Here is a 13719-nt window from a genome sequence, read left to right as displayed (position 1 = left end):
TGCGCTACAAGATAAACACGTCTCATCTTTGTTTGTGACACGTGTCAATGTCACCCCTCCGGTTGGCCCGACCAATCAAATCGCTAGAGAGGAGGGACTTTTCTTTACTTAGGAGTAGTCGTGAACGTTTGTATTAACCCATTGAGACCTAGAACTCATTTTTAGATTTGAGCAAAAAAGCATTATTTTACACTTTTGGCTATTCAAAAATAGCAGATATACAAGCTCATAGCGCGGCACCGAGTGCCGCGCTACGAGCTTGTAGATCTGCTATTTTTGAAAAATTGTGAAAATGTGTGCAAATCTTTGAATATATATATTTTTAAAGCGAACATTTTTAACTCAAATCTTTGCTTCTGGGGGTCCCTGGAACAAAATATTTTGATGGGGGTCCGCGGCCAAATACATATAATTTTGGGGGTCCTTGACATGAAAAAGGTTGAGCACCACTGATATAGAAACATACGTTTTTCAGAATACTGTTGAGATTTAGGAGACATGTAGAATCGGCTTCAGGTCTCAATGGGTTAAGAGGCAACAGGAAATGATGTAATGTGCCTTGACAGTAGCGCTTAGTGTTTGATTATGAAACGGAAGCAGCGTATCTGATCAAAACGTTAAACCGACTAAAGATAACGGACAACAAATGAAAAACTCCTAAACGAACACATACGAGCGACGGAGATTACAATGTGAAAGCTAAATCAGCCGTGTTATCCCATCTGAAATCACACACTGGACTTTTTTCAAAGTTGTCTACATGTCAAATAGTTATGCCAACAGGACACAGTGACAGGCTTGATGAAGGTGCATGAAGCACAACTATCTGAAAGGTGAAAACCTGCTGCCCTGTACTCTATCTATCTACAGCAGGGGTCTTCAACCTTTTCAGGCCAGGGACCCCCAAACTGATGGGGAGATGGAGCAGGGACCCCCTACCTCGTAGGGTAGGGGGGCTACCACATATATTGTATATTTATGTATACAATTGTGTTTTATATTGCCTGCTCCTATACGCACCTGCCCCAGTAGGTGTGCAAAATAAGAATTCTCTACAAAATATGTCTAAACATACCATGTTATTGTGCATTGTGCCTCCATTTATCTGTTTGCTATGGATTCATGTTATGTTTAAAGACAATTTGACATTTTGGGGAAAAAAAAGAAAAAAAAAAGTTATTTTTTTTCAAAGAAAATATTGTTTAGTCAAACTCCAATTTCGCGGACCCCCTGCAGTACCTCCGCGGACCCCCTAATTATAATTTTTCTCTGCAAGCACTGTAGAGCACGGGTCTTCAACGTTTTTCAGGCCAAGGACCCCTTAGCTGAGAGACAGATGAAGCAGGGACCCCCACTACATATTGTATAGAATTGTGTTGCAGATCAAACGTTTTTCATAGATTTCATAGATAGCTTCATTGACTATCTATGTGTAAATTCATGTTTTTTTTGTTAATTTCAGACATTTTACCACTTAAAAATTCAATGCTTAGTACTTGATTTTCTCCGTTTCCCTCTACACCAAACCTCTTTGCCGAAAATAGCCGATCTACAAGCTCACAAGACAACGCCTTGCGCTATCTTTGGTTGTTCCCCTCAGAATAGGGATGCTAGGGTTCAAGTGGTTCATGTAAAAAAAGATGTAACGGCCCCCCCTGTAGTTACTCTGAGGACCCCCAAGGGGTCCCGGACCCTGTGTGTGTGTGTTTCATATTTTCATATTTCACAATAGGATAATTCCTTTTAACAGGACGTTCATGAAAGTCCTTGCGGGCTTGTTTCCAATGAGGGCCTGTGAGCAATTAGGGGTTAAGAGTCTTGCTCAGGGACAAATTTAATTTCATCGACACATATGCTGGCGTGGCCTGGAATCGTACCTGGGGCAACCAGGGCCTCTGGCTCCCTAGGCGGGCTCACTAACCACTCAGCTACAGTACCATACTTATGGTAGAGTAAGTAGATTTTGATGCCAATGCTTTTGTATGTGTACTGTACATGCTTTCACATGACTTCAGAATAATCCAATGGTAAATGCACTGATATGCATGTTCTATTGTCGATGCATCATGTTACACTGCTGCAGTGGTTGTCAAGCGTTTTAATTTTTGAGGACCACCAATTTTAAGGACCACCGTAGCTCTGAGAGTGTACAAATGGATTTGGTTCCATTAGTACACTCTCAGAGCTACAGTACAGACCTGTAAGGGTCCATTTGGTTCCATTAGTACACTCTCAGAGCTACAGTACAGACCTGTAAGGGTCCATTTGGTTCCATTTGTACACTCTCAGAGCTACAGTACAGACCTGTAAGCGTCCATTTGGTTCCATTAGTACACTCTCAGAGCTACAGTACAGACCTGTAAGGGTCCATTTGGTTCCATTTGTACACTCTCAGAGCTACAGTACAGACCTGTAAGCGTCCATTTGGTTCCATTTGTACACTCTCAGAGCTACAGTACAGACCTGTAAGCGTCCATTTGGATCCATTAGTACACTCTCAGAGTTACAGACCTGTAACGGTCCATTTGGATCCCCCCTCAACAGAACCCCTGAGGGTCCCTGGACCACACTTTGAGAACCACTGTACTATTTGCACTGTCTGCCCCTGTGATTCTCACCAACAATGTGAATCCTTTTAGCGCCACCCTGTGGCTTACTGGTGCACCAGTTGTCATCGAGACCACGGATCGATAATGTAACAAAACGCGACAAAACTGCCAAGTAGCCAAAACACTGCGATACCACAGCAATGCATCACGACATACATGCTGACACACTATCTTTATATCCAGTGTTGTCTATGGATTAAGCCAGTGTAGGGGTGTAAATGCACTGCTGCACTGTATGAGAGTGCGAGTCTGTCTGTAGTCTTGCATCGGTTAATGCAACCGGGGGGCCCGGGTGACAAATACATATAATTTTGGGGGTCCTTGACATGAAAAAAGTTGCTGATGTTATATTAAAATGTTAGGATTTAGAAGACATTTGTAGAATCCACAGAAGCAAAGATTTAAAGTTACAAATGTTCGCTTAAAAAAAAAGAAGAGATTTGCACACATTTTCACGATTTTTCAAAAACAAAATGCAGATCTGCTATTTCTGAATAGCCCAAAGTATAAAATAATTGTAAATGGTGCATTTATATAGCGCTTTTATCCAAAGCGCTTTACATTGATTGTGCCATTCACCCATTCACACACACATTCATATACACCGATGGCGGAGGAAACCATGCAAGGCACCAACCTGCTCATCGGGAGCAATTAGGGGTTCAGCGTCTTGCTCAAGGACACTTCGACACTAACTCGGGGGAGCCCCCCAGCCCGGGATCGAACTGGGAGCCTCGCGGTTTCCAGTTCACTCTACCCGGCCACTCTACCCCTGAGCCACTGCCGCCCTCTCCCTCCCATAATGGTTATAGCTAAAAATCTAAAATGACAGAGTATATGCTTTCCCGGATTGAATGGGTTAAATAATACCACCTGTATTTTTCACGCCTAGTTCCATCCACGTAATCCATCATTGTCAAAAAAAGAAGGGCAAAAAAGCACACATTATATTACATTATAATGGCAAAAGAAAATCATCTTGCGCTACATTGGAGTAGACTAGAAGTACTAGTGTGTTGACTGGGTTGATAATGAATATAGTCTAACAACACTGAAATACCTTTCTCTTTAATTTCAAGGACCCCCAATTTGATATGACCTTTATTTCTGGAACCCCAATTTAAGAACACTTCTACTGTTAAGACATGATTTGGACCGAAATAGTATTTTTTGTTCCAGAATTACTTTACAGTTGAATCAGACTTCCTCGTACGTTCTCTAGTTGTATTTACTTGTACATGTAACAATGGTGAATATTAACTATCGGTCATTTAGTTGGGGACCCCCCTGGACCCCCCCCCCCAAGCAAGGACCCATGATGAGAACCACCATTTTTTAAACTGTTCAAAAGTGTTGTTTGGTACAAATGGTTTACGTAGATGGAAGCGAATGACAAAGAACGATCACAGATTTTTCATATTCCATCCTGATTGGCTAAAAATGTCTTCCAAAGTTTGCAGGAGTGCTCCGTTTTGAACAAAATGCTTCACATCATGAACACAGCATGCAATTTCCCTGAAATTTTGCACACACGTTCCCATTAGGCAGAGGAAGAAATACCATTTGAAAATGTTCAAATCAGCCTCATGGTGGCGCTATAACAGGCCGATTCGTGTTTTGACCTATAACTGCACCGATCTGTGTAAAACTTTGTATGCACACTCCCTAGAGGTCAAGGAAAAACCTTTGCCCTGCATTTTTTACGTTTGCCTTTTAAAACGCCACCAGGAGGCCGACTTATGTTAAACACATTATTTTATACTACTCCTTCCAATTTTATCCAAATTTCACGCAAATCACATGATCACATGTAACACATGATCTCTATAGTCATGTGATCAAGACAGATGTGTTTGATTTTTCATATTCCATCCTTTTGGCTAAGATTGACATCTAAAGTTTGCATTATTGGCTTGTTTTGAACAAAATTCCGCAAATCATGAACGCACCGTCCAATTGCGGTCAAACTTTGTACGCACATTCACACTATGTTGAGGAACAAATGCCACCCTTTTAACATTGGCCTGTTATAGCGCCACCAGCAGGTCTAATTTAGCAAAACAAATGTTTTTAACAAAATGCCTCAAATCATGAATGCAGTCAGTGTCGGATTGTCGTGCAAGGCCTAAGAAGAAATGGCACCCTTTTCACATTGGCCTATTATAGCGCCACCAGGAGGCCACAATAGCCTACCTGACCTGGCGGAGACCTGTGCTCCGAGGAGCACTTTTTCTAGTTGCATCATCGTTTGCATGTTGAAAAAGATTTTCGTACATTTTCAAACATTTTCACGAAATAGAAGATCTACAAGCTCACAACGTGTCGCGACACATTGCAAGCTTGTAGATCGGCTATTTCTAAGCTATTTCTTTGTATATTTAAGTTATTTGTTTACGAAGCCTTAAAAAGGCAAACAGAAATGTATGTTCAAAGCCCCAAAAAACACCAATTTAAATCGTTAATTGCAATTATTAGTACGACAATTAATCGTCAACAAAAACACTCTCTCCATCCATCCTGCATGGTCCCCCCTCCTGTCTCTAGTGGTGTAAAGTAACTAAGTACATTTATGCCACGCATTGTGAGCTTGTAGATCTGCCATTTTCAAAAAAAGTTTGTATACAATTGAAAACTTGAAATGGGACATTCTGCATAATGAGTACCTTTACTTTCGGTACATTTTGATGCCAATACTTTTGTACTTTTACTCTTTTGCATTTTGAATTCCAGACTTTCACTTGCAACAGAGTATTTCTACGTTAGCCCATTGATACCTGGAACGCATCTGTGTCACTTTAGATTTCTTTAGGCTATTCAAAAATAGCAGATATACAAGCTCATAGCGCGGCACTCGGTGCCGCGCTATGAACTTGTAGATCTGCTATTTTTGAAAAATCGAGGGAAAAAAAATGTGTGGTTTTTTTTTTCAATTTTTTTTTAGGATTTAGAATAAATTTCTAGAATCTTCTCAGGTCTTAATGGGTTAAAGTATCGATACTTCTACTCAAGTAAAAAAAACGTGAGTAGTAGTCTCCACCCCTCCGTCTCACCGCCAGCAGCCTAGGGACAAAGAGGCGGTGCCCCATGCCCAGCAGCTCCACCACCCTGCACACAGAGTCGGGCGTCGGCGGCTCTCCGCCGCCCTCGCGAGCCGCCGCCTGCCTCTCCGTCTCCACCTGGCCTCCTAATCCGTCCCCGCCGCCCTCCTCCTCCTCCCTCTCCCCCGTCGTCGCCACCAGGGCGGGCACAGGGGGGGCCTTGAGCGGGCACGGAGGGGGGGAGGGCGGAGGGGGACTGGGCGGGGCCCGGGCGGCGTGGGACTCCGGCGGGACTCCGGCGGGACTCCGGCGGCCCGACGACCCGAGGACACGGGCTTCCTGAGGCGAGTTCGTGTTCATAACGACCGAGAGAGAGAAAAAAAACGTCTACGACGTCACCTCGACATGGGGGTCCACCGCTTCACAAACCCACCTGGAGAGTCTGGGGGTCGGCCCAATAACAACGACAACACCAACACAACACAGTTAGGATCCCAGGAACCAGCACAACACAGTTAGGATCCCAGGAACACCAGCACAACACAGTTAGGATCCCAGGAACAGAACAGTCTGGAGCTGATCCCGGGTTCAAAAGAGCTGGATCTCAGGTCTCAGAGCTTATTATTATAATCACAGGCGGAACAGGTTTGAGTCTGACTCTTGATCCCCAGACAACAACGATCTCCAGCTGAGCGCGCGGGGGGGGGTCGTGCGGTGAGGTAAATAAAAATCGATCAAATAAATTGGAGCCGTTTCATTCCCACGGGGGGGGATTGGGTTATCAGCTTTAACCCTCAGCTGAGTGCTCCTCAAGTGAGCCCAGGGGAGTTAGGGGAGCAGTTAGGGGTTAAGTGCCTTGCTCAACACATTGCCTGGGGGGGGGGGGGGGGGCTCTCTACCCATTCAGTTATGGACCGCCCCAACTGATAAGGTATGGGGTCCCTTTTAGAGGTGATGGGTGGAGAAGGGGAGGGGTGGGGGGGGGATGTGGAGGGACCGCTGTCAGAGGGTGGGTGGAGGCCGTCTTAATGAAGTTACAGTGTCACAGGAACCCGGCACGACGCTCCTCCTTCCCTCATAACCGCCTCCTCTTCGCTACCTCCCCCCCCGACGCCGCGGCCTCCCTCCTCATCCTCACCCCGCCGCCCCCCTCCTCGCCGGTGGCCGAGTGGTTGAGGCGCGTACCATATATATATATATATATATATATATATATAGGCTCTGATGCAGAGGGTTCGATTTCCCAAAAGCCCGGCGGGACCTTTGCTGCTTCGTGTTAATCCCCGACTATGTCCTCGTTTCCCTGTCAATATATCCACTGTACTATCAAATAAAGGCAGGAAACCCCCCCAAACATGTATTTTAAAGAATACAGCCCTGCCACGCGGGGGCTGTTTTCTTTTTTTTTTTTAAAGAGAGGGACAAACGGACCAATAGTATTCCACCGTTTCTACATCTCCCTCATCCGTCCTCCTCTGACACACACGTCAAAGCAGGCAGCGACAGAACAACAGACTGTCTGGATTCAGCTTCAGCTTCGGCTTCGGCTCTGAAACGTCCTCCGAAAGCGCCCGGTTCTCAGGCGGTGGGTCAGGGCCCAGAGGAGAGGTGGCGAGGTGGTTCCAATGGGATCATGATGATGAAAAAAAAAACTAGTTCTGGAACGACGTCCAATCAGATTCTTGCTGCTGGGTGCTTCTTCTTCTTCTTCACAGGGTGAATATATAGCTTGTTACCATAGTTGTGCTACAGCACGTTACCTTAGGGCAGAGAATGATGTGTGTGTGAGTGTGTGTGTGTGTGTGTGTGTGTGTGTGATAGTATGTGTGTGTTTACAGCCGAGTGCACGCTATGCTGGGTGAGTCAGAGCTTGATGAAGATAAGCAGTGATGTGCGTGCGTGCGTGCGTGCCAAAATATTCTCTTCTCTGGTACTTCAAGATAAAGGCTGCTGTTGGTCAGATGAACGATGTCCACTCCCTTCTTAACTTTCCTCGGTGTGAATAAAAAACACAACTCCACTAACGTGCGCACGCACACGCATGTGTATGCGTGTGTGTGTGTTTCCTGGTGTGTGTGTGTGTGTGTGTGTGTGTGTGTGTGTGTGCGTGGATCAGTTCTCTTCCAGTGTCCAGTGCTACGACAGCAGTAGAGTCGGTGTTTCCACACAGCAGTTCCAGTGAGTCCGGTTCATCCAGTTCAACTCCATCACTGGTTCCCAGCACGCCATCTACTCCCACAAACCACTGCTTTCCTTCTGTGTGTGCGTGTGCGTGTGCGTGTGCGTGTGTGTGTGTGTGTGTGTGTGTGTGTGTGTGTCTGCTGGACAGTCCAAGCCAAGCGGAAAAATCCAAACAATGTGCTCTCTCTCTCTCTCTCTCCCTCTTCCCAGTGGAGGGAGTGTGATGCTAGCGGTTAGCGGCTAGCAGGGGCGGCTCCGTCTCTGCGCGCTGGGGCGACCGAGCGCTCTCTCTCTCGCTCTCTCACCAAGCACGCACACGCACATGAGATGGAGAGAGAATAGGAGAGAGAGAGAGAGAGACGCGGAAACACGTGGCGGGGATGGAGAGAAGGAGGAGAGGAGGAGAAGAAGAGGAGGATGAGGGAGGAGAGATGGGTGATGATGTTGGAGGAATAAACACGCGGCCCCCTCCCCACCCACGACACACGCCCACAACACACTAACACCAGCAGATGCTTCTGCATGGAGACTGGGCAGGAGAGAGAGAGAGAGAGAGAGAGAGAGAGAGGTGGAGGGAGGGATGGAGAGAGAGAGAGGGAGGGGGTAGAGAGAGGTATAGAGAAGGAGAGAGGGGGCACACGAGAGAGAGAGAGAGAGAGAGAGAGAGAGAGAGAGAGAGAGAGAGAGAGAGAGAGAGAGAGAGAGAGAGATAGAGAGCGATAGAGAGCGATAGAGAGAGAGAGAGAGAGAGAGAGAGAGAGAGAGAGGTGGAGGGAGGGATGGAGAGAGAGAGAGGGAGGGGGTAGAGAGAGGTATAGAGAAGGAGAGAGGGGGCACACGAGAGAGAGAGAGAGAGAGAGAGAGAGAGAGAGAGAGAGAGAGAGAGAGAGAGAGAGAGAGAGAGAGGGGGGAGGTAGAGAGAGGTATAGAGAAGGAGAGAGGGGGCACACGAGAGAGAGAGAGAGAGAGAGAGATGAGAGAGAGAGAGAGAGAGAGAGAGAGAGAGAGAGAGGTGGAGGGAGGGATGAGAGAGAGAGAGGGAGGGAGGTAGAGAGAGGTAAAGAGAAGGAGAGAGGGGGCACACGGAGAGAGAGAGAGAGAGAGAGAGAGGAGGTAGAGAGAGGTATAGAGAAGGAGAGAGGGGGCACACGAGAGAGAGAGAGAGAGAGAAGAGGTGAGCGGGGGCAGAGAGAGGGATAGAGATGCGAGGGGGGAAGAGAAGAGGAGAGGAGAGGGGGGTGGAGGATAGAGGAAGCCTCCTAGGAGAATGATGTCATGATTAGCCAATGAGAAACAAGCAGTGGAACCCCCCCCCCCCTCCTCTCAGCTCGCATCCTTTAATCTGTTTCTCTGTTCCTACAGCAACACACACACACACACACACACACACACACACACACACACACACACACACACACACACACACACACACACACACACACCTCTGCTTTTATCACGCAACGTCGTTTTTTTTAACCACATGAACCGTAGCATCCCTATTCTGGGGGCGAACATCAGGCCAAAATAGCCTATACCTACAAGCGCACAATTGTGCCATTTTCAACAAAGCTTTTAAGTGTAGAGACGAAAACAGTAGGGGGCCTAGCATAGAGCCCTGGGGGACTCCAGTTATATATATATATATATATATATATAGGGTTTAACCCCTTAAACCCCGGCATCCTTATTGCGGGGAAAGCTTTCGCAGAAAAACGGCTCACGTTGTGAGCTTGTCGACCTGCTATTTTCAGGGAAAGCTTTCCCCACAATAACAGAACACAGAAAAGACGCCAGTATAGAGTGGTTCAGTGGTTAAGAGAGACACCTCTATTTCTATGTCTTTGAGACAGACGGTATAGAGGTTCTAGTGATATTTCATATATCTGTATTAGTAAGATATCAGTCACATAAAAGGCTTGTTAACCCATTAAGACCGGGAAAGCATCTGTGTATCAATTTTATATTTCTTTGGCTATTTTATATATATATATATATATATATATATATATATATATATATATATATATATATATATATATATATATATATATATATATATATATATATATATATTTAAAGCAAACATTTGTAACTCAAATCTTTGCTTCTGGGGATTCTACAAATGTCTTCTAAATCCTAGCAGTTTTCTCAAAAACGTATGTTTCTATATCAGTGGTTAACCTTTCTATGTCAAGGACCCCCAAAATTACATGTATCTGGGCCGCCGACCCCCAATATGCTGTTTATAATGCATTATGACCAGCACTAAATTACATTGTTATAAGTTATAATACTTGTGTGTGCATAATCATAATAAACATTTATAAACGTTATAATGCCTTATAAGTGCATAAAAATGCATTATAAATGTGGTTATAGTGCATTATAGACCCCACCTTAATATAAGGATTTACCAAATAAATAAATGCATTATGCCCCTGACTGGGTGATTTTATATGATATCATCATATCATGTTTGACCCTGTGCATTCATGGATATCACGTACGTTACCATGTGGTCCCATTTGACCGGTTAATGCTGTATTAATAATATTCTTTTATTTTGAGCTGTTCTTTAGCCACAGAGCATATCACATAAGCACTTCTTAAAAACACCTTTCAGCTAGTACAGGATTCTATGTTTGTTCACATTGGGAACCACACAGTGTAATGTAAGTCTCTCACATCAGAAAACTCTATATAATGCTGGTTTTATCTCCTACCAGGACCTCTAGTACTGCTGGGTTTCTATCCTACCAGGACCTCTAGTACTGCTGGTTTTATCTCCTACCAGGACCTCTAGTACTACTCGTTTTATCTCCTACCAGGACCTCTAGTACTGTTGGTTTTATATCCTACCAGGACCTCTAGTACTGTTGGTTTTATATCCTACCAGGACCTCTAGTACTGCTGGGTTTCTATCCTACCAGGACCTCTAGTACTGTTGGTTTTATTTCCTACCAGGACCTCTAGTACTGTTGGTTTTCTATCCTACCAGGACCTCTAGTACTGCTGGTTTTATCTCCTACCAGGACCTCTAGTACTGTTGGTTTTCTATCCTACCAGGACCTCTAGTACTGCTGGGTTTCTATCCTACCAGGACCTCTAGTACTGCTGGGTTTCTATCCTACCAGGACCTCTAGTACTGTTGGTTTTATATCCTACCAGGACCTCTAGTACTGTTGGTTTTCTATCCTACCAGGACCTCTAGTACTGCTGGTTTTATCTCCTACCAGGACCTCTAGTACTGTTGGTTTTATATCCTACCAGGACCTCTAGTACTGCTGGTTTTATCTCCTACCAGGACCTCTAGTACTGCTGGGTTTCTATCCTACCAGGACCTCTAGTACTGTTGGTTTTATATCCTACCAGGACCTCTAGTACTGTTGGTTTTATATCCTACCAGGACCTCTAGTACTGCTGGTTTTATATCCTACCAGGACCTCTAGTACTGCTGGGTTTATATCCTACCAGGACCTCTAGGTACTGCTGGTTTTATATCCTACCAGGACCTCTAGTACTGCTGGGTTTATATCCTACCAGGACCTCTAGTACTGCTGGTTTTATATCCTACCAGGACCTCTAGTACTGCTGGGTTTATATCCTACCAGGACCTCTAGGTACTGCTGGTTTTATATCCTACCAGGACCTCTAGTACTGTTGGTATTATCTCCTACCAGGACCTCTAGTACTGTTGGTTTTATATCCTACCAGGACCTCTAGTACTGCTGGTTTTATCTCTACCCGGACCTCTAGTACTGTTGGTTTTATATCCTACCAGGACCTCTAGTACTACTCGTTTTATCTCCTACCAGGACCTCTAGTACTGCTGGTTTTATATCCTACCAGGACCTCTAGTACTGCTGGTTTTATATCCTACCAGGACCTCTAGTACTGCTGGTTTTATATCCTAACAGGACCTCTAGACCACTACTCTGATCAAACCATTGGGTCCATCCCACTACTTACAGATCTGATAAAAACCACTGGGTCAATCCTTAGATATAAGACAGATCTGATATCAGACTATAGCGATTAGAGTTTCTAAAGTCCACCACTGTGGTGGATACGACACACTTCATTATTATGTCATAATAGTGAATAGGCTCTGAGAGCTACACCATTATTGATTGCATTGCTGCAAACACTACAATAAGATCATTCACAATATTGTGTTCATGATACAATAACTGTTGTTAGCATTCAGACTACTGGCTGTGTGATTACAACTATTACAATGTACTGTAGGCATGTATCCCTTTGCTCTGCCACCGTAATGTTGAATCATGTCCTGACATCATCCATTAAAGGACTTGAATCTGGAAACTGGTTTCTTACAAAATTGGCCTGAAAAAGCATCTATCAGAAAACTACAAGTAGAGTTAGATATTATTTCCCATCGAAATGAGGGGTCAAACACTGCTGTTGTATTTCCTTGTGTTTTTTTTGTGTTTTCCTTGTCCATGTATTTGTCCGCGGACCCCCCCCCCCCCCCCCCCATCTCAAAATATTTTGTTCCAGGGACCCCCAGAAACAAAGATTTTAGTTAAAAATGTATATATATATATAATCAAAGATTTGCACACATTTTCAAGATTTTTTTTTTTTTTTTAATAGCCGATCTACAAGCTCGTATATATATCTGATATTTTTGAATAGCCAAAGAAACCTTAAAGAAAAACTTTGCTTCAAAGTAACTTAGGATGCCAGGTAAACACTACATCGTCACGGACGGGTGGGTGAGCGCTAGGGGGTGAGGTGGAGTGCAAAGAGGTGAGCGCTAGGGGGTGAGGTGGAGTGCAAAGAGGTGAGCGCTAGGGGGCGAGGTGGAGTGCAAAGAGGTGAGCGCTAGGGGGCGAGGTGGAGTGCAAAGAGGTGAGCGCTAGGGGGCGAGGTGGAGTGCAAAGAGGTGAGCGCTAGGGGGCGAGGTGGAGTGCAAAGAGGTGAGCGCTAGGGGGCGAGGTGGAGTGCAAAGAGGTGAGCGCTAGGGGGCGAGGTGGAGTGCAAAGAGGTGAGCGCTAGGGGGCGAGGTGGAGTGCAAAGAGGTGAGCGCTAGGGGGTGAGGTGGAGTGCAAAGAGGTGAGCGCTAGGGGGCGAGGTGGAGTGCAAAGAGGTGAGCGCTAGGGGGCGAGGTGGAGTGCAAAGAGGTGAGCGCTAGGGGGCGAGGTGGAGTGCAAAGAGGTGAGCGCTAGGGGGCGAGGTGGAGTGCAAAGAGGTGAGCGCTAGGGGGCGAGGTGGAGTGCAAATAGGTGAGCGCTAGGGGGTGAGGTGGAGTGCAAAGAGGTGAGCGCTAGGGGGCGAGGTGGAGTGCAAATAGGTGAGCGCTAGGGGGCGAGGTGGAGTGCAAAGAGGTGAGCGCTAGGGGGTGAGGTGGAGTGCAAAGAGTTTTTTTTTGATTGATTGAATATTTTATTAGGCAAAAAATGTAAAACAGCACAGTTACATTTAAAATACTTTGTCTAACAGGTCCGTTCATAAAAGTCCTTGCGGACTTGTTTCCAATGAGGGCCTTGGTATTTAATTCATAGGCATATATAGTGGCACCACAGTTCAAATATCATTACAAAATAAACAGCAAAAAAAATAACACTATGTACAACAAAAAAATAAAAAAGAGGGGGGAAAAAAATATGTACAAGAACAGGGGGGGGGGGGGGTCTGCTGTCTAACGGGAAAATGGTACTACCTCCTCCTTTGGCCTCCTGAAAGGTGATTTTTTAAGGCTCTTTTAAATGAGCCCAGCGAACTGCATTTTTTGAGGGATGGAGTTAGACTATTCCAATCCTGGGTGGCAGTGCTGTAGAAGGAGAATTTGCCCATGTTTGATTTATGGGTGGGTGGTACCAAATTGTTGTTAACGCTCCCTCTGGTATTGTGACTGTGGGTGTCGC

The 13719-nt window shown here is 45.4% G+C and overlaps 1 protein-coding gene across 1 annotated transcript in view; it reads right to left on the bottom strand.

The window, feature by feature from the left end:
- rabgap1l (RAB GTPase activating protein 1-like) overlaps nucleotides 1-13719 on the bottom strand; it is a 188120-nt gene that overhangs the window by 45117 nt on the left and 129284 nt on the right. The gene's annotated exons all lie outside the window — the stretch shown is intronic.

Source organism: Gymnoscopelus braueri, assembly GCF_963280865.1.
Source record: "Gymnoscopelus braueri genome assembly, chromosome: 6".
In the NCBI taxonomy this organism is placed as follows: Eukaryota; Metazoa; Chordata; class Actinopteri; order Myctophiformes; family Myctophidae; genus Gymnoscopelus; species Gymnoscopelus braueri.
The sequence above is the reverse complement of the archived record's forward strand: the minus strand, read 5'-3'. Positions and strand labels throughout refer to the sequence as shown.